Here is a 19,190-nt window from a genome sequence, read left to right as displayed (position 1 = left end):
GATCTCCACAGGGCCAATCAGCACTGTCCAGACAGAGGGTCAGGGGTCCTGCAACCTCATAGGACAGCCAGAGGAGAATGAAGACTACTCCTATAAGCCACCAGTTACACTGATAGAAGTAAAAAGACTGCTATATGCTCAGGGGAGGACTGGGCCAGGGGGCAGGGGGGCAATTGCCCCCTGGGCCACTCTGATGCCCCATAAAAAGGCTGCACCGCTTCTGCCACAGACATGCCTAAAGGATTCCAGGTGAAGAGAAGTAAAAAGTCCCCGCCGCTGACCTACTGAGTGCGGGTTGAAGACAAGGACAAAGCAGAGACCATTTCCATGTCCTACTGGAGACTCTTCTGCCCTGGCCAGCCCCAGCCAAACTGTCCCAGCTCCCCCCAACTGACCTCTGCTGGCCAGGTCGGGAAACCAAGATTCAGCCAGTAAATAAGAGAGTATCTGGAGCAGGGCTTCAGCTTGGAATGGGGGTCAGGAGGAGGATTTGGAGAGTGGGAGGTGGGTGAGGGAAAGTGGGAGGGGGGCCGAGTCGCTGCACCACGGGCCTTTGGCTTGTACTTGCCCCTTGGGCCAAAAGTTGCCAGTCTGCCCCTGTATATGCTGATGAGAAAAGGTATTTAGCAGTTTATATTTACTAAAACTTTTGCATTTTCATGTTCTGTGTACTGTGGGAGAGCAGATATAGTGACTGCAGGCTCCTGGGGAGACCAGATATAGTGACTGCAGGCTCCTGAGTAGACCAGATATAGTGACTGCAGGTTCCTGGGGAGAGCAGATATAGTGACTGCAGGCTCCTGGGGAGAGCATATATAGTGAATGCAGGCTCCTGGGGAGAGCAGATAGTGACTGCAGGCTCCTGGGGAGACCAGATATAGTGACTGCAGGCTCCTGAGGAGAGCAGATATAGTGACTGCAGGCTCCTGGGGAGACCAGATATAGTGACTGCAGGCTCCTGGGGAGACCAGATATAGTGACTGCAGGCTCCTGAGTAGAGCAGATATAGTGACAGCAAGGTTCTGGGGAGAGCAGATATAGTGACTGCAGGCTCCTGGGGAGATCAGATATAGTGAATGCAGTCTCCTGGGGAGAGCAGATATAGTGACTGCAGGCTCCTGGGGAGAGCAGATATAGTGACTGCAGGCTCCTGGGGAGACCAGATATAGCGACTGCAGGCTCATGGGGAGACCAGATAGAGTGACTGGCTTATACAGGGCCTGTGGGTGGCTGGCTGGCTCGCACCCTGTGGTGGGTGGCTGGCACAGAGGCTGTGGGTGGTTGACTGGTACAGGGCCTGTGGGTGGCTGGCTGGCACCCTGTGGTGGGTGGGTGGCTGGCACAGAGGCTGTGGGTGGCTGGCTGATACAGGGCCTGTGGGTGGCTGGCACCCTGTGGTGGGTTTGTAGCTGGCACAGAGGGTGTGGGTTGCTGGCTGGTACAGGGCCTGTGGGTGGCTGGCACCCTGTGGTGGGTGGGTGGCTGGCACAGGGGCTGTGAGTGGCTGGCTGGTACAGTGCCTGTGGCTGGCAGGTACAGGGCCTGTGGGTGGCTGGCTGGCACCCTGTGGTGGGTGGGTGGCTTCCACAGGGGCTGTGGGTGGCTGGCTGGTACAGGGCCTTTGGGTGGCTGGCTGGCTGGTACAGGGCCTGTGGATGTGGGTGGCTGGCTGGCACCGGGCTGCTGTGGGTGGGTGTATGGCTGTGATACACTCCCATGAGACTAGTCCCGACTCCAGATGAGGCTGTCCAAGGCGAGGGAGGCAGCCTAAGAAGGCAGAATGACGTCACGAAAATATTGGTAATATCGGCCAGTTCCGGGGCCAATACCGATAGATCGGGGAAAGTGCATATCGGCCCTCCTCATAATCGGTCGATCCCTAATATGTAATATTTCATTTTTGTTTGAAAAGAAGCATAAAAAGTCACAATTATCTAATAGATTTTATATAAAAAGTATACATTTTGTTTTTCTAAAGTATAGAGAAATGTAATGTTATTCAAAGATATTTATTGTACTTTTCATGGATTAAAAAGAAATATAAAAAATATCTAATAAATAAATGCATGCACAAAAAAAAATATATATATATAAAAGAAAAATCATCCCCTTAAATGCAAAGCTGAGCCGACTTTGTGACTTGAGCGTGTTTGCAATGTTTCCTGGACAGAACTATCAGTTCAATGATTGATTCTGCTGGTTGCCTAGAAATGTTCCGTAATTAAATTATCTAATTTACATGAAATAAGCTCAATGTTCTAGGACTAAACAGGGATATAGTTTAATGAAGCGGAGTGAGATGTATTTTCCTGCAATAAAGCATTGGAGAAGTTCGCTGCAAACTCCCCGGAGATAAAACACAGCAATATACGCAGCACCGAGGACCGGATATAACAACCCCTCATTTCATTTATCAAAGTAGTTGTAAACTTTTGGGAATTGGGTGGAAAGTAAATATCTATTGACAAAAAAAAAACAAAAAAAAAACGCCACAATCCCCTATAAATTGAGGCATCTAAAAATAAACCAGCTCTGACAGGGAGAACCCTGCAGACGAGGAAAATGGGGATTTTAATTTGCCCAAAACATCAAAAGAAAAACAAATCATAAAAATATATAAACTTTATTGAAAACAAGATAGTAAAAATCAAAAAAAAGTGTATCACTTAACAAGGCACATCCTATAGTACAGTGGATCGACGTGTTTCGCCTACAGTTTGGGCTTCCTCAGGATCCGGATGTGTGGCAAACTTGTCAATGAATGTATTATACACCCCGGATAAAAACAAAATTAAATCTCTTACACCAAGCCACGAAATCTAGAATAATAGACTGGAAAATAATCGATTGGTCTAAGCAGGTAAAAGGAACATATATACCGTAATCCCCTACAAGAGTTATTAACCCAGCCAGGGATGAAAAACAAACAAATGTTAAGTGCGGGTAAATTCAAAACTCAGTAAGCCAATAGCTTACAAACACAGCCAAGGATATAAAAGTATATATCCAATGAAGAAAAAAAAAGTTATTGTATGCCATGAGAGAAAACCAGCATCCCTGCTGCACATAGACCCACCATATGCCCATCAAAGTGACTGTCCTCATGTGATACACAGAGTTTAAACAAATCCTCCGGCATAAGTTGTACCTGTTTATCTGCGGCCCTACCTCCGCTACAAAGTCCAGAATGTTTACAGCTTGTCTGTGCTGTCAAAAAAAAAGGGGGCAGAGAGCTGAATTTACACTCTGCAGAGCTCAGTGAGGAAAGCTAAGAGCTGATTGGAGAGAAGGGACACCCCCCCCCGGGACACCCCCCCCCCCCATTTGCACAGCACAAAGGAACAGAGCTGGGGTTGTCAATCACAAGCTGTGTGCTGGAGCTCCCTCCCCTGTCACCTTTTTTTTTTTTTTTCCAGAAGGGATTCTTACTGATAGCAGAGGAAGCAGGCAGAAGATAGAAATTACACTTAGTGCTCTGGATTGAGACAAGTACACACTATAGAGGGATATGCTTTGTTCATATTTCATGTCTGAGGTTTACAACCACTTTAAAGGAGAAGTACCGCCAAAACTTGTCTGGCTGTACTTCTCCTGTGGATTACAGGAGTGTAGTTTGTTCTGCACTCCTGCTGAAGCCCGCTGTCTGCTGACATCAAAGAGTCGGTTAAGGCTTGGGCAAGGTTGTGACAATGGAGTCAGGATCCAACAACATGCTTGGACCGCCACCCGGCTCAGCCTCTCAGAATGAGGAGAAAAAAAAGCTGATCGCCGCTGCTGTAAGAGGGACATCGATCCCGAAGAGGAGAGGAGAGGAGCATCTGTGCCCACCAGTGCCACCTACCAGTGCCACATCATTAGTGCTGCCCATCAGTGTCACCTACCAGTGCCTATCATTGCCACCTATCAGTGCCCATCAGGGCCCATGAAGAGAAAAGAAAAGCTGATCATCGCTGCTGTCAGAGGGACATCGATCCTGAAGAGGAGAGGAGCATCTGTGCCCACCAGTGCCGCCTACCAGTGCCCACCAGCGCCACCCATCAGTGCCCCCCAGTTCCACCTATCAGTGCCAATCAGTGCCCCATCATCAGTGCTGCCCATCAGTGTCACCTACCAGTGCCCACCAGTGCCACCTACCAGTGCTCACCAGCGCCACCCACCAGTTCCACCTATAGTGCCAATCAGTTCCCAATCATCAGTGCTCACCATCAGTGTCACCTACCAGTGCCTATCATTGCCCATCAGTGCTACCTATTAGTGCCCATCCGGGCCCATAAATGTGCCACCCATCAGTGCCCTTCACTGCCACCTACCAGTGCCCTTCAGTGCTGCCCAGCAGTGCCACCCATCAGTGCCCACCAGTGCCACCTTATCAGTGCCGATCAGTGTCGCCTATCAGTACCCATCAGTGCAGCCTACCAGTGCCTATCAGGGCCCATAAATGAAGGAGAAAAATTACCTGTTTGCCAAATTTTTTAACAAACTATAAAAACGTTTTATTTTTGTTTTTCGAAATTTTCAGTCTTTTTTGTTCAGCAAAAAAAAAAAACCCCAATAGTGATTACAGTAAATACCACCAAAAGAAAGCTCTATTTGTTTGAAAAAAATTATAACAATTTCATTTGGGTGCAGGGTTGGATGACCGCGCAATTGTCATTTAAAGTGCAACAGCGCTGAAAGCTGAGAATTGGCCTGGGCAGGAACGGGGTTTAAGTGCCCAGTAGGTAAGTGGTTACGGGTTCCTCTGGGGTAAGGAGGTTGGGAATGGCTGCCCTAGACCAGAGGTAAAAAGAAAAGCAACAATTCCTCATCCTTCCCTGTGATGAATACATCCTGATAAACAATGTAACAAATCTTGTGATTTTTCTCTTTGCCTGCTGTCGGTGGCAGAAGCAATAAAAGCGACTGGCTCCGATAAGCAAGAAATCTGTCCGGAGCATTTACATCTCTCCCGCAGCCGTATTTTGCCGTAAAAAGTAGAAAATGAAGACGCTCGTAAAGAGCAATAAGCAAGATGCTGACGTGCGTGGAAAAAATACAATCTTATAAATGAGAGCGCGTGGAGCAGAGCAAGGAATTACTCGCCAATAAATATGCATTCACTTTCTGGAAAGACGAAGTGCCAGAATCTGACATTAAAAGTATTCCCGCATTAATCAGCAAGTGTTTTGCAAATGTCAGAGTGAGAAGCATCGCTCGTACATCACCGCCGCCGTAAATAGCGCTGAAAATGTAAAAAAGAAAAAAAAGGAAAGTAAGCAGGCTGGATTAACGGCCGTTAACGAACGAGAGAAACGAAGAGCGGGGCCGGCGGTTTGCTGCATCCTGTTAGCCACGCCCCTTGCGAAAAGTTATAAAGTTAACACCTTCTCAGCTCATAGCATAATAACAGCCAGGCGGGGGTTTAACCACTTCTGGACCGGAAGGATTTACCCCCTTAATGACCAGGAAATTTTTTTGTGATACGGCACTGCGTTACTTTAACTAACAATTGCGCGGTCGTGCGATGCTGTACCCAAATAAAATTGATGTCCTTTTTTTTTCCCCACAAATAGAGCTTTCTTTTGGAGGTATTTGATCACCTCTGCGATTTTTATATTTTTTGCGCTATAAACAAAAAGAGATGGGAAAAAAATATATATATTTTTTACTTTCAACTATATAACATTCCCAATAAAAAAAAAAATTATAATATAAAAATCTATTTTTTTCATCATTTTAGGCCAATTTTTATTCTGCCACATATTTTTGGTAAAAAAAAAAATCCCAATAGGTATAAAGTTATTGCATCTACCAACTAGGGGAAAGATTTATGTCATTTTTATTTATTTATTTTTTACTAGTAAACTTTAGCAGGATTGCGACATTGCGACAGATCGGACACCTAACTGACATTTTTGACACTTTTGGGCGGACCAGTGACATTACTACAGTAATCAGTGCTAAAAATATGCACTGCTACTGTACTAATGACACTGGCAGGGAAGGGGTTAACACCAGGGGCAATAAAAAAGGTTAAATGTGTGCCAAGGGGGTGTTTTCTAACTGTGGGGGGATGGGCTTTCTGCGTGAACACAGAGACCTGTGTTCATAACTGACAGAACAGTGTTTACAACAGCAGACCGCCGTTCTGTCTCCACAAGGAGTGATCGTGGATGCCCAGCGGCAATCGCGGCCCCCAGAGACCCGCTGTTTGGCTCCCTCTGTGGCGAACGGGTGTGCGCACGCGCGCCTCCGTTAGCAGTCTTGCGAAGCGACATTCAGGTGCGTTGTTTCGTGGGATAGAGTTGACCTGCCGCAGTAAAACTGTGGCGGGCGGTCCTTAAGTGGTTAATTGTTCTGACTAGACGTCATATGATGTGTTGCAGAACAAGCCGCTCGTGCGCGGCCCCCGGGGCATGCAGCGCGGCGAACGGTGGGGCGGTGTGTCACATCTCTGATCACAGTAAAGAGACATTGACGTAGACTCTTTACCATGTGATCAGCTGTGTCCAATCACAGCCGACCACAGTGTACATAGGAAGTGGCAGTTATCGGCATTCCTCTATTTCTGCTGACAGCATGTGAGTAGAGGAGAGCCAATAAGCCGCTTTCCTGATGGGGGGGATCTGCACTGATAATCAGTGCAGCTCCATCAGCAATGCCTGCCAGTGCCCACCAGTGATGCCCACCAGTGATGCCAGTGCCCAACATTGATGCGTGTCAGTGCCTCCGCATTAGTGCCCACTGCCCATCACCACCCATCAGTGCCACATATTAGTGCCACCTATCAGTGCCCATCGCCACACATTAATGCAACATATTAGTGCCTCCTCATCAGTGCCACCTATCAGTGCCCCTCGCTGCCCATTAGTGCCACATATTAGTGCCTCCTCATCAGTGCCGCCTATCAGTGCCGCATATCAATGCCTCCTCATAAGTGCCCATCAGTGCCACCTTATCAGCGCACATCAGTGAAGGAGAAAAATTACTTATTTACAAAATGTTGTAACAGAAACTAAGAAACTTTTTTTTTTTTTCAAAATTTTCAGCCTTTTTTCGTTTAGCAAAAAAAAAACCCAGTGGTGATTAAATACCACCAAAAGAAAGCTCTATTGGTCTCAAAGCAAATGATAAAAATGTCATATGGGTACAGCGTTGCATGACCACGCAATTGTCATTCAAAGTGTGACAGCACTGAAAACTGTAAATTGGCCTGGGCAGGAAGGGGTGAAAGTGCACAGTTCTGAAGTGGCAAAGGGCATTAAAGTTTGTTTTGCCTAGCTGGCACTCTATGGAGCCAGCTCACATATCTGCAGGTCGACTGCAGAGCATTTTTTAAAAGAGTCCTGTGCGATTCGCTCCTGAACCGGTGAACAAAACCGCACTGGACTCCTTTGGAAAAAAATGCCCCCGAAGTCCCCCTCCCAACACAACCCCCCCCACCTTGCAGCACCCCCGCCCCCCACCTTGCATGATCCCACAGCACCCAGGGCAGTTGTCCCTCCTGCCCACCCCTTGTCCCGACCCTGACTGGGACTGCTGATCGGTCTTGTCCCGGTTGACCTTTCCTTAATAATGAGATGCTGAGCCCACCCAGCCTGGTGACTGACCCGCCCCCAGTAGAGGATCAATACTGGCAGCCTCCATATTTCCCTAACTACAGGTCCCATTACAATATGTAACCTATTAAGCTTAAAGGGTAACTCCACTTTCATTGGTAAAAAAAATAGCAAAGAAAAAATAATATAACGTATACAATTGCGACACAAATCATATTGTAATTGAATGTTATCAAAAATGATCTTTCCTTTTCAATCTGCAGCTGTTGTATATTTCTGAAAATGCAATACAATATGGCCGCCTGGAGCTGTTCTGTACACAGAATGTATACTGACCACACCCCCAGAAACATCATTTCCTGCTTGTGTGATTGGCTCCCCGATTTTCCCAGAAGTCTACCTGAGTCACAAGCAGTGGAGGCTGGTGCTCCATGGGCAGACGGACCACACCATAGCCCCCCCCCCCCCCCGACCACACAAGCCCGCACACCATACCCCCCCCCCGGTCGCCGGCTCACTCATCCTAAACATGTGGAGGTCAGGAAGGCAGCAGTGGCGGCTTCTCCTTAATCTTCTGTATCTCCTCCCTCCTCCTTGGCCAATGGCATGGCTTCTCCTTTCGGCGAATCGGGAAACGGGTCTCAGGGCCCGCTTCCTGATTGGCAGGAGGAGGATCCGTGTGAAAATAGAGAATATTCATTTGCTGTTGTCACACAACTGGGTGGGCTCAGGGCGCAGTGCTCTGCGCCCCGAGCCCACCCTTTTTTGAAGCCTATTAGAGCCTCTGGCTCTAATCACGTGCTTCAAAAAAAAAAAAAAAACCCCATTGGAATCCATGGGTCCCGTGCCCCTGCATGTAGATTAGGGGGCCGGACGCATGGATGGGGGGCGGCGCTCCTGCTCCCCCAATGGACGGACCGTCACTGGTCACAAGTCAGATTTCTGGCATCCCTTGCAATAAAAAGGTAATTTTAGGTGAGATACTCCCAATAGGAACACGTCTAAAGGGATGCAGGCCCAGCAGATTTCCTTATTAGAGCCCTGCAGCTGCCACAGCTGATTGATAATTATGAAACCACTCCCATTTGACCCACTCAGCACAGAGGAACAAACAATGATTTCTTCAGAATAACAAAAGGAAGGAATCTGCAACAAAGTTTGTTACGATCCCTGCAATGTACAGAGATCACCCCAAAGGGAATGTTTTTTTCTCAACAAAAGCGGAGTTACGCTTTAAAAAAAATGGATATATCTTAATTCATGGCGATCGTCTTTTAATCTGTATCTCATTTTCCTGGTTTCTGTAGCATTACCATTGCTACGCCTTTCTTGTCTTCTCCCCCCCATCAACCTACTGGCTGACTCTGTGTTATCTTCAGCGTTAGAGCGTCTACTCCGAGCTCCGCTGTGCCGCGCTACAGACAATTCCTTGATATATGTCATAGCAGATGATTGTCGACCGTTCCCCCGTCGCCCTATTACAAGCTGCGAGTTTTCCTGTCATTTGCATAGATTAGAACAAATGAATATTCAGATATTTTAAACAGCGCGGAACGCGGTGCCAGGAAAAGCCCCTCATGGATTCATTACAGCTGGGTTCACGTCAACCGCTAAACGGCTTTACTGGCCTGGCGATGTGATCAGCAGCGCCATTCCACACCGCGCTGCCATTCTTATTACAAGCGGCGCCGTTGTTTGCATTCATGCGGGTGGCAGAGGGGCGTTTAAAGGGGACCTGTCAATGAAAGAAGATAGGCCAGGGTTTTCCTTTCCCGAACGTGTCAATATGGAGGTCACCAATATTCCTGGGCTGAAAATACGTTTTATAAGTGAATGAATAAAATTTAGATGAAGCTTTTTTTTTTCTTTTAATTGTTAGAGTGCCTCTTACATTAGGGTCCCCTTCAGTGCCCCCCTCCCCTTTAAATCAGAGTCCCCATTGGAGTTCCTCCTTACAGCAAAGTCCATATCAGAGGCCACCCTGATCTCTGGGTCCCCATCAGTGTCTCCCCTTTACATTAGAGCCCCTATTAGAGTCCACCCTTACCTTAGCATCCCCATCAGAGTCCCCCTTTAAATTAGAGTTTCCCCTTAATTCAGGGTTCCCATCACAGTTCACCCTTACCTTAGGGTCCCCATCAGAGTCCCCAATAACATCAGTGTCCCCATTAAAATTCCCCCTTAAATCACGGTCTCCATCAAAGTCCTCCTTACATCAGGGTCCCTATCATTGTCCCCCTTACATCAGAATTCCCCCTTAAATCAGGGTCCCTATCATTGTCCCCCTTACATCAGAATTCCTCCTTAAATCAGGGTCCCTATCATTGTCCCCCTTACATCAGAATTCCCCCTTAAATCAGGGTCCCTGTCATTGTCCCCCCCTTACATCAGAATTCCCCCTTAAATCAGGGTCCCTATCATTGTCCCCCTTACATCAGAATTCCCCCTTAAATCAGGGTCCCTGTCATTGTCCCTCCTTACATCAGAATCCCCGCTTAAATCAGGGTCCCTATCATTGTCCCCCCTTACATCAGCATTCCCCCTTAAATCAGGGTCCCTGTCATTGTCCCTCCTTACATCAGAATCCCCCCTTAAATCAGGGTCCCTATCATTGTTCCCCCCTTACATCAGAATTCCCCCTTAAATCAGGGTCCCTATCATTGTCCCCCCTTACATCAGAATCCCCCCTTAAATCAGGGTCCCTATCATTATCCCCCTTACAACAGAATTCCCCCTTAAATCAGGGTCCCTATCATTGTCCCCCCTTACATCAGAATTCCCCCTTAAATCAGGGTACCTGTCATTGTCCCCCCTTACATCAGCATTCCCCCTTAAATCAGGGTCCCTATCATTGTCCCTCCTTACATCAGAATTCCCCCTTAAATCAGGGTCCCTGTCATTGTCCCTCCTTACATCAGAATCCCCCCTTAAATCAGGGTCCCTATCATTGTCCCCCTTACATCAGCATTCCCCCTTAAATCAGGGTCCCTATCATTGTCCCCCCTTACATCAGAATCCCCCCTTAATTCAGGGTCCCTATCATTGTCCCCCTTACATCAGAATTCCCCCTTAAATCAGGGTCCCTATCATTGTCCCCCCTTACATCAGAATTCCCCCTTAAATCAGGGTACCTGTCATTGTCCCCCCTTACATCAGCATTCCCCCTTAAATCAGGGTCCCTATCATTGTCCCTCCTTACATCAGAATTCCCCCTTAAATCAGGGTCCCTGTCATTGTCCCTCCTTACATCAGAATTCCCCCTTAAATCAGGGTCCCTATCATTGTCCCCCCTTACATCAGAATTCCCCCTTAAATCAGGGTCCCTATCATTGTCCCCCCTTACATCAGAATTCCCCCTTAAATCAGGGTCCCTATCATTGTCCCCCCCTTACATCAGAATTCCCCCTTAAATCAGGGTCCCTATCATTGTCCCCCTTACATCAGAATTCCCCCTTACATCAGAATTCCCCCTTAAATCAGGGTCCCTGTCATTGTCCCCCCTTACATCAGAATTCCCCCTTAAATCAGGGTCCCTATCATTGTCCCCCCTTACATCAGCATTCCCCTTAAATCAGGGTCCCTGTCATTGTCCCTCCTTACATCAGAATCCCCCCTTAAATCAGGGTCCCTATCATTGTTCCCCCCTTACATCAGAATTCCCCCTTAAATCAGGGTCCTTATCATTGTCCCCCCTTACATCAGAATCCCCCCTTAAATCAGGGTCCCTATCATTGTCCCCCCTTACATCAGCATTCCCCCTTAAATCAGGGTCCCTATCATTGTCCCCCTTACATCAGAATTCCCCCTTAAATCAGGGTCCCTATCATTGTCCCCCCTTACATCAGAATTCCCCCTTAAATCAGGGTCCCTATCATTGTCCCCCCTTACATCAGAATTCCCCCTTAAATCAGGGTCCCTATCATTGTCCCCCCTTACATCAGAATTCCCCCTTAAATCAGGGTCCCTATCATTGTCCCCCCTTACATCAGCATTCCCCCTTAAATCAGGGTCCCTATCATTGTCCCCCTTACATCAGAATTCCCCCTTAAATCAGGGTCCCTATCATTGTCCCCCCTTACATCAGCATTCCACCTTAAATCAGGGTCCCTATCATTGTCCCTCCTTACATCAGAATTCCCCCTTAAATCAGGGTCCCTGTCATTGTCCCTCCTTACATCAGAATTCCCCCTTAAATCAGGGTCCCTATCATTGTCCCCCCTTACATCAGCATTCCCCCTTAAATCAGGGTCCCTATCATTGTCCCCCCTTACATCAGAATTCCCCCTTAAATCAGGGTCCCTGTCATTGTCCCTCCTTACATCAGAATCCCCCCTTAAATCAGGGTCCCTATCATTGTTCCCTCCTTACATCAGAATTCCCCCTTAAATCAGGGTCCCTATCATTGTCCCCCCTTACATCAGCATTCCCCCTTAAATCAGGGTCCCTATCATTGTCCCCCCTTACATCAGCATTCCCCCTTAAATCAGGGTCCCTGTCATTGTCCCCCTTACATCAGAATTCCCCCTTAAATCAGGGTCCCTATCATTGTCCCCCTTACATCAGAATTCCCCCTTAAATCAGGGTCCCTATCATTGTCCCCCTTACATCAGAATTCCCCCTTAAATCAGGGTCCCTGTCATTGTCCCTCCTTACATCAGAATTCCCCCTTAAATCAGGGTCCTTATCATTGTCCCCCCTTACATCAGAATCCCCCCTTAAATCAGGGTCCCTATCATTGTCCCCCCTTACATCAGAATCACCCCTTAAATCAGGGTCCCTATCATTGTCCCCCCTTACATCAGCATTCCCCCTTAAATCAGGGTCCCTATCATTGTCCCCCCTTACATCAGAATTCCCCCTTAAATCAGGGTCCCTATCATTGTTCCCCCCTTACATCAGATTCCCCTCTTAAATCAGGGTCCCTATCATTGTCCCCCCTTACATCAGATTCCCCTCTTAAATCAGGGTCCCTATCATTGTTCCCCCCTTACATCAGAATTCCCCCTTAAATCAGGGTCCCTATCATTGTCCCCCCTTACATCAGAATTCCCCCTTAAATAAGGGTCCCTATCATTGTCCCCCCTTACATCAGAATTCCCCCTTAAATCAGGGTCCCTATCATTGTCCCCCCTTACATCAGAATTCCCCCTTAAATCAGGGTCCCTATCATTGTCCCCCCTTACATCAGCATTCCCCCTTAAATCAGGGTCCCTATCATTGTCCCCCTTACATCAGAATTCCCCCTTAAATCAGGGTCCCTGTCATTGTCCCTCCTTACATCAGAATCCCCCCTTAAATCAGGGTCCCTATCATTGTTCCCCCCTTACATCAGAATTCCCCCTTAAATCAGGGTCCCTATCATTGTCCCCCCTTACATCAGAATTCCCCCTTAAATCAGGGTCCCTATCATTGTCCCCCCTTACATCAGAATTCCCCCTTAAATCAGGGTCCCTATCATTGTCCCCCCTTACATCAGAATTCCCCCTTAAATCAGGGTCCCTGTCATTGTCCCTCCTTACATCAGAATCCCCCCTTAAATCAGGGTCCCTATCATTGTCCCCCCTTACATCAGAATTCCCCCTTAAATCAGGGTCCCTGTCATTGTCCCTCCTTACATCAGAATCCCCCTTAAATCAGGGTCCCTATCATTGTTCCCCCCTTCCATCAGAATTCCCCCTTAAATCAGGGTCCCTATCATTGTCCCCCCTTACATCAGAATTCCCCCTTAAATCAGGGTACCTGTCATTGTCCCCCCTTACATCAGCATTCCCCCTTAAATCAGGGTCCCTATCATTGTCCCCCTTACATCAGAATTCCCCCTTAAATCAGGGTCCCTGTCATTGTCCCTCCTTACATCAGAATTCCCCCTTAAATCAGGGTCCCTGTCATTGTCCCTCCTTACATCAGAATTCCCCCTTAAATCAGGGTCCCTATCATTGTCCCCCCTTACATCAGAATTCCCCGTTAAATCAGGGTCCCCATCATTGTCCCCCCTTACATCAGAATTCCCCCTTAAATCAGGGTCCCTGTCATTGTCCCCCCTTACATCAGAATTCCCCCTTAAATCAATACAATATCAATATTTAATTTAATTTTTTTTTACAATTTGCAATTTTTTTTACAGGACAGGGAAGCCTGCAGTGCTTCGGGAGTGTGGGGGGGGGGGGGTCAGTGAAAGGTGAAAGGGGTGCACACTGGGAGGGGGAGCCAAAAGCCGGCAGAACAGGGAAATGGATCTGAGTCAGAGAGGTAATTACAGGAATGATGCCCTGAGTCTGTGTCTCTCCCTGCAGCGGCTGAAAGCTGGCAGGAGGGGGGAGAAACTGACTTTCAGCTGCTGCAGAGAGCCGCACAGGGCTTCCTTCTGTAATTCCCCCTCTGCCCAACCTAACTGATGCCCCATGCTGTTGGGGCCCCCCTGTGTGCCCGGGCCCCCTACAGGAGGACTGGTGGTCCCCCCTATTAGCGGGCCCTGGTGCCAGGACACACAGCTCCCTGTGTTCAAGAACCCCAAAGCAACCCAGAAAATGAACCCACTGAATACACAATCCTTTATTTGTCAGAACAAGAAAAAGCAACATGAACATAATAATAAAAGAAATATTGCAACATAGTAAGATCATAAGTGCTGCTTCACACTGCCACGACTTGGTCGGCTGACAAGTAGCGCTCCATTCTGCGCAATGGAACCGTTCTAATCAGAGCGACTCAAGTCGTTCCGACTTAGAAAAAGGTTCCTGCACTACTTGGGGGTGACTTCGGAGCGGCTTGCATTGACTTCCATTAGGACAAGTCGTTTGCGAGCCGCGATGAAGTCGTGCTGCACGGGGCGGCTTCAAAGTCGGGGCGACTTTGAGTCGCCCCAGTGTGAACCGGCTCTTATACAGAAACCCCACACCACTATGTAACGGTTTTTATGTAACTTTTTATGTACTTTTTTTTAACTCATACATCTATTATGTAACAAGTTCCTGAAGTGCAAAGTAATACACATTGGTGGATTTATTGATCATTCAAGATTGCACACAGAGCATCAAACTTTTATTTTGTTTAACCACTTAAGCCCCGGAAGATTTTACCCCCATTCCGACCAGGGGGTATTTTGCGATTCGGCACTGCGTGACTTTAACGGACAATTGCGCGGTCGTGCGACGCTGTACCTAAACGAATTTGACGTCCTTTTTTTCCCACAAACAGAGCTTTCTTTTGGTGGTATTTGATCACCTGTGCGATTTTTTGATCACGCGCTATAAACAAAAAAAGAGCGTCAATTTTGCAAAAATAGCAATATTTTTCACATTTTTTTATATGAAATTCCCCCCAAAAAAAATGTAAAAATCAAAATTTTTTAACATTTTCGGCCAATTTGTTTTATGCTACCTATGTTTGGTAAAAAAAAAAATCGCAAAAAGCGTATTTTGATTGGTTTGCGCAAAAGTTATCGCGTTTACTAACAAAGGGAAAGATTTTTGTCATTTTTGTTGTTTTTTTTTTTAACGCGTAATGGCGGCGATCTGCGATTTTTTTTGCGGTACTGCGACATTGCGGCGGACAGATCGGACCCTTGACTGACATTTTTGACACTTTTGGGGTTACCAGTGACATTTCTACAGTAATCAGTGCTATATATATGCACTGTTACTGTAAAAATACACTGGTAGTGAAGGGGTTAACTTTATTTGGGAGGGAGGGGCTGTGTGTGTCCCTAGGGGCGTGCTTTCTACTGTGATTGGCTGTGGCTTGAGCTGTAAGGACACTGATCAACGGATCTACATAGTAGATCCATGTGATCAGTGTCTTTACAGCGAGGAGAATGACAGGTGGCTTGTTTACACAAGCTGCCTGACATTCTCCCTTTCCCCCGCCGATCGCCGAGTGGCCGGCGGACATCGGGTCCGCTGGTCACACGCACGGGTGGGTCCGTGACCACGCGGGAGCGCGCCTCCGGGGGCGCGCGCTCGCTCCCTAGACCCTCACAAGCAAGCAACGCAGCCCTACGTTAGTTTGCCTGTGAGGGGCTGACCGCCGACGTAGATAGTCGTGCGGCGGTCGGCAAGTGGTTAATTTACACTTTTTTTTACGCTTTATGCCATTATTATTACTTTTGTCCTTTGAAAAAAAAAAAAAAAAAAAAAGTTTGCTGCGCTCCTAACGGAATGATCCGGATTGCACGGGGATGCAAGATTAATCCCCGAGTAGAAGACGTTTTATTGCGAAAGTTATTACACTACAAAAGCTGAGATATCACCAGAGTATTGTTTTAATAATGTTGTTAACTTTGTCTCGCTCATCCAGACATGGCAGACGCGTCTGTTTGTTAGTTCTACCGACAATTTTCATCCCAAACGTTTAAAATACTTTCTTTATGTTGACAAGTCAATTTTTTTTTTCCCCCCCGACTGAATACAGACTGATAATAGACTCAAATGATTAAAACTCAACCGCCATTTTTCCCTCGGGAGAGCTTCTCATCCGGTCACAGTCACGGATAAAAATACCTACTCCGTAAATTGAGTAAGATCCTAAAATAAAACTGCCAGATCCAGTGAGATATAAGGGGATCATAATAATCGTTTTAAAAAAGAACGGAGAGGCTTAGTGCCTGCGCTCCAACATATGAAGAGTTTAACCACTTCTGGACTGGAAGGATTTGCCCTAAAGCCATTTTTTGCAATTCGGCACTGCGTTACTTTAACCACTTAAGCCCCGGAAGATTTTACCCCCTTCCTGACCAGGGGGTATTTTGCGATTCGGCACTGCGTGACTTTAACGGACAATTGCGCGGTCGTGCGACACTGTACCTAAACAAATTTGACGTCCTTTTTTTCCCACAAACAGAGCTTTCTTTTGGTGGTATTTGATCACCTGTGCGATTTTTTGATCAAGCGCTATAAACAAAAAAAGAGCGTCAATTTTGCAAAAATAACAATATTTTTCACATTTTTTTATATGAAATTCCCCCAAAAAAAATGTAAAAATCAAAATTTTTTAACATTTTCGGCCAATTTGTTTTATGCTACATATGTTTGGTAAAAAAAAAAAAAAATCGCAAAAAGCGTATTTTGATTGGTTTGCGCAAAAGTTATCGCGTTTACTAACAAAGGGAAAGATTTTTGTCATGTTTGGTGTTTTTTTTTTTAACGTGTAATGGCGGCGATCTGCAATTTTTTTTCGGTACTGCGACATTGCGGCGGACAGATCGGACCCTTGACTGACATTTTTGACACTTTTGGGGTTACAAGTGACATTACTACAGTAATCAGTGCTATACATATGCACTGTTACTGCAAAAATGACACTGGCAGGGAAGGGGTTAACTTTATTGGACAGGGAGGGGTTAAGTGTGTCCCTAGGGGCGTGTTTCTAACTGTGCAGGGACATTGCTATTGGTGTAAAAGCAAAGATCCACGGTTCTACATAGTAGAACCGTCTGATCTTCATTTTTACACCAGGGAGAATGACGGGCGGCTTGTTTACATAAGCCGCTCTGTCTTTCTCCCTTCACAGGAGCGATCGTAGTGTGACTGGCGGACATCGAGTCCGCCGGTCACACGCACTGACTTGTCTGTGAACAAACCGCGGCGGGCGCGCGCCCGCCCGCAATTGGCTCGCAAGTCAGTGACAGGCGAGTGACGTACCGATACGTCACTCTGCCTGGCCGGGGCTGACCGCCGCAGTATATAGTCGTGCGGCGGTCGGCAACCGGTTAATGGAAAATTGGGCGACACTGTACCGAAATAAAATTGATGTCCTTTTTTTTCCCCACAAAAAGAGCTTTCTTTTGGTGGTATTTGATCACCTCTGTGTTTTTTATTTTTTTGTGCTATAAACAAAAAAAAAAAAAAAAAAAGAGCGGCAATTCAAAAAAAAAAAAAATATATATATATATATATATATATATATATATATATATACTCTGCTATATAACATTCCCCCCCCCCCCAAAAAAAACGTAAAAATGTAAATTTTTCATCCTTTTTGGACAATTTAAATTCAGCTAAATATTTTTGGTAACAAAAAAAAAACAAAACATTGCAATTAGACTCGATTCAGAGCCGGTTCACATTAGAGCGATCCGACTTGCCAGGGCGACCTCACAAGTCGCGGTGCGCAGCTCGCAACGCGACCTCGGAGCGGCCGGCTCGGACTTCATAACTTTGAAGTCAATGCAGGTCGCTCCGGGTCGCCCCAAAGAAGCTCCGGACCCTTTTTCTAAGTCGGAGCGACTTGTGTCGCTCCTATTAGAACGGGTCCACAGCTTCCCTATGGGAGGCGACCTACGGTGACAGGTCGCCCCAGTGTGAACCGGCTCTCACACTGCCGCGACTTGTCAGGCGACTTGTCAGCCTGACAAGTCGCGGTCCCTCGTGGTCCATTGACTGCTACAGGAACTGTTCTAATAGGAGCGACACAAGTCGCTCCGACTTAGAAAAAGGGTCCTGTACTACTTCGGGGCGACCTCGGAGCGACTTGCATAGACATTCATTTTATGAAGTCCGTGCAAGTTGTGCCGAAGTCGCGGTGCACGGGACTTCACAGGTCGCCCCCGAAGTAGTACAGAGTCGTGTCGCCATAGTGTGAACTGACTCTAAGCGTATTTTGATAAATAGAATTCCAAAATAGTACTTTGGTAAATAAAATTGATGTCCTTTTTTTCCCACAAATAGAGATTTCTTTTCTTAGTATTTGATCACTTCTGCGGGTTTTTTCCTTATGCGCTATAAACAAAAAAAGATTTTGAAAAAAAAAAAACCCAATATTTTTCCACTTTCTGCTATATAACATTCATAATAAAAAAAAATGTAAAAATCTAATTTTTTCATAATTTTTGGCCAATTTGTATTTTGCTACATATTTTTGGTAAAAAAAATCCCAATAAGCGTATTTTGATTGGTTTGCACAAAATTTATTGTGTCTACAAACTAGGGGAAAGACTTATGTCATTTTTATTTATTTATTTTTTACTAGTAATGGCGGCGATCTGCGATTTTTAGCGGGACTGCAACATTGCGGTGGACAAATCAGACCCCTGACTGACATTTTTTACATTTTTGGGGGACCAGTGATGATATTAATACAGTAATCAGTGCTAAAAATATGCACTGCTACTATACTGACACTGGCAGGGAAGGGGTTAACACCAGGGGCAATAAAAAGGTTAAATGTGTGCCTAGGGGGTGCTTTCTAACTGTGTGTGGGATGGGCTTTCTGCATGAACACAGAGACCTGTGTTCCTAAGTAAGAGATGATCAGCCTAACTGACATTTTTGACACTTTTGGGGGGACAGTCAGTGTTGATGGGGGAGCCGCCCCTGTGGAGATATTGTTTTCCCATGGCTGGGAGAACACATAGTGATTACTGCTAGTGGCTATAGCCGCTGGCAATAATCGCATGAAAAATCCGACACGCTGGTTGCACCCAAGTTGATCTAATCAGCCTACCCATACAGGGTACAAATCTCGGCCGGTCCCATATACTCTCACCTGCGCTCTTTAGCAGCTCCTTGCTTCTCTGCAGCCAACAAGTACCTGACATTTCTGAGTATGAATTAGCATGTGACTTGCTCCCCCGTGACAATGCCCAGATCTAGCAGCCAATTACTAGGCCCGAGCCTTGTCACATGACTGGGGGAGTAAAGTCACCTCTCCATT

The 19,190-nt window shown here is 46.6% G+C and overlaps 1 protein-coding gene across 1 annotated transcript in view; it reads right to left on the bottom strand.

The window, feature by feature from the left end:
- The window catches only part of GALNT18 (polypeptide N-acetylgalactosaminyltransferase 18), a 548,225-nt gene that overhangs the window by 490,002 nt on the left and 39,033 nt on the right, over positions 1-19,190 (bottom strand). The gene's annotated exons all lie outside the window — the stretch shown is intronic.

Source organism: Pelophylax lessonae, assembly GCF_965119305.1.
Source record: "Pelophylax lessonae genome assembly, chromosome: 10".
Taxonomy (NCBI): domain Eukaryota; kingdom Metazoa; phylum Chordata; class Amphibia; order Anura; family Ranidae; genus Pelophylax; species Pelophylax lessonae.
The sequence above is the reverse complement of the archived record's forward strand: the minus strand, read 5'-3'. Positions and strand labels throughout refer to the sequence as shown.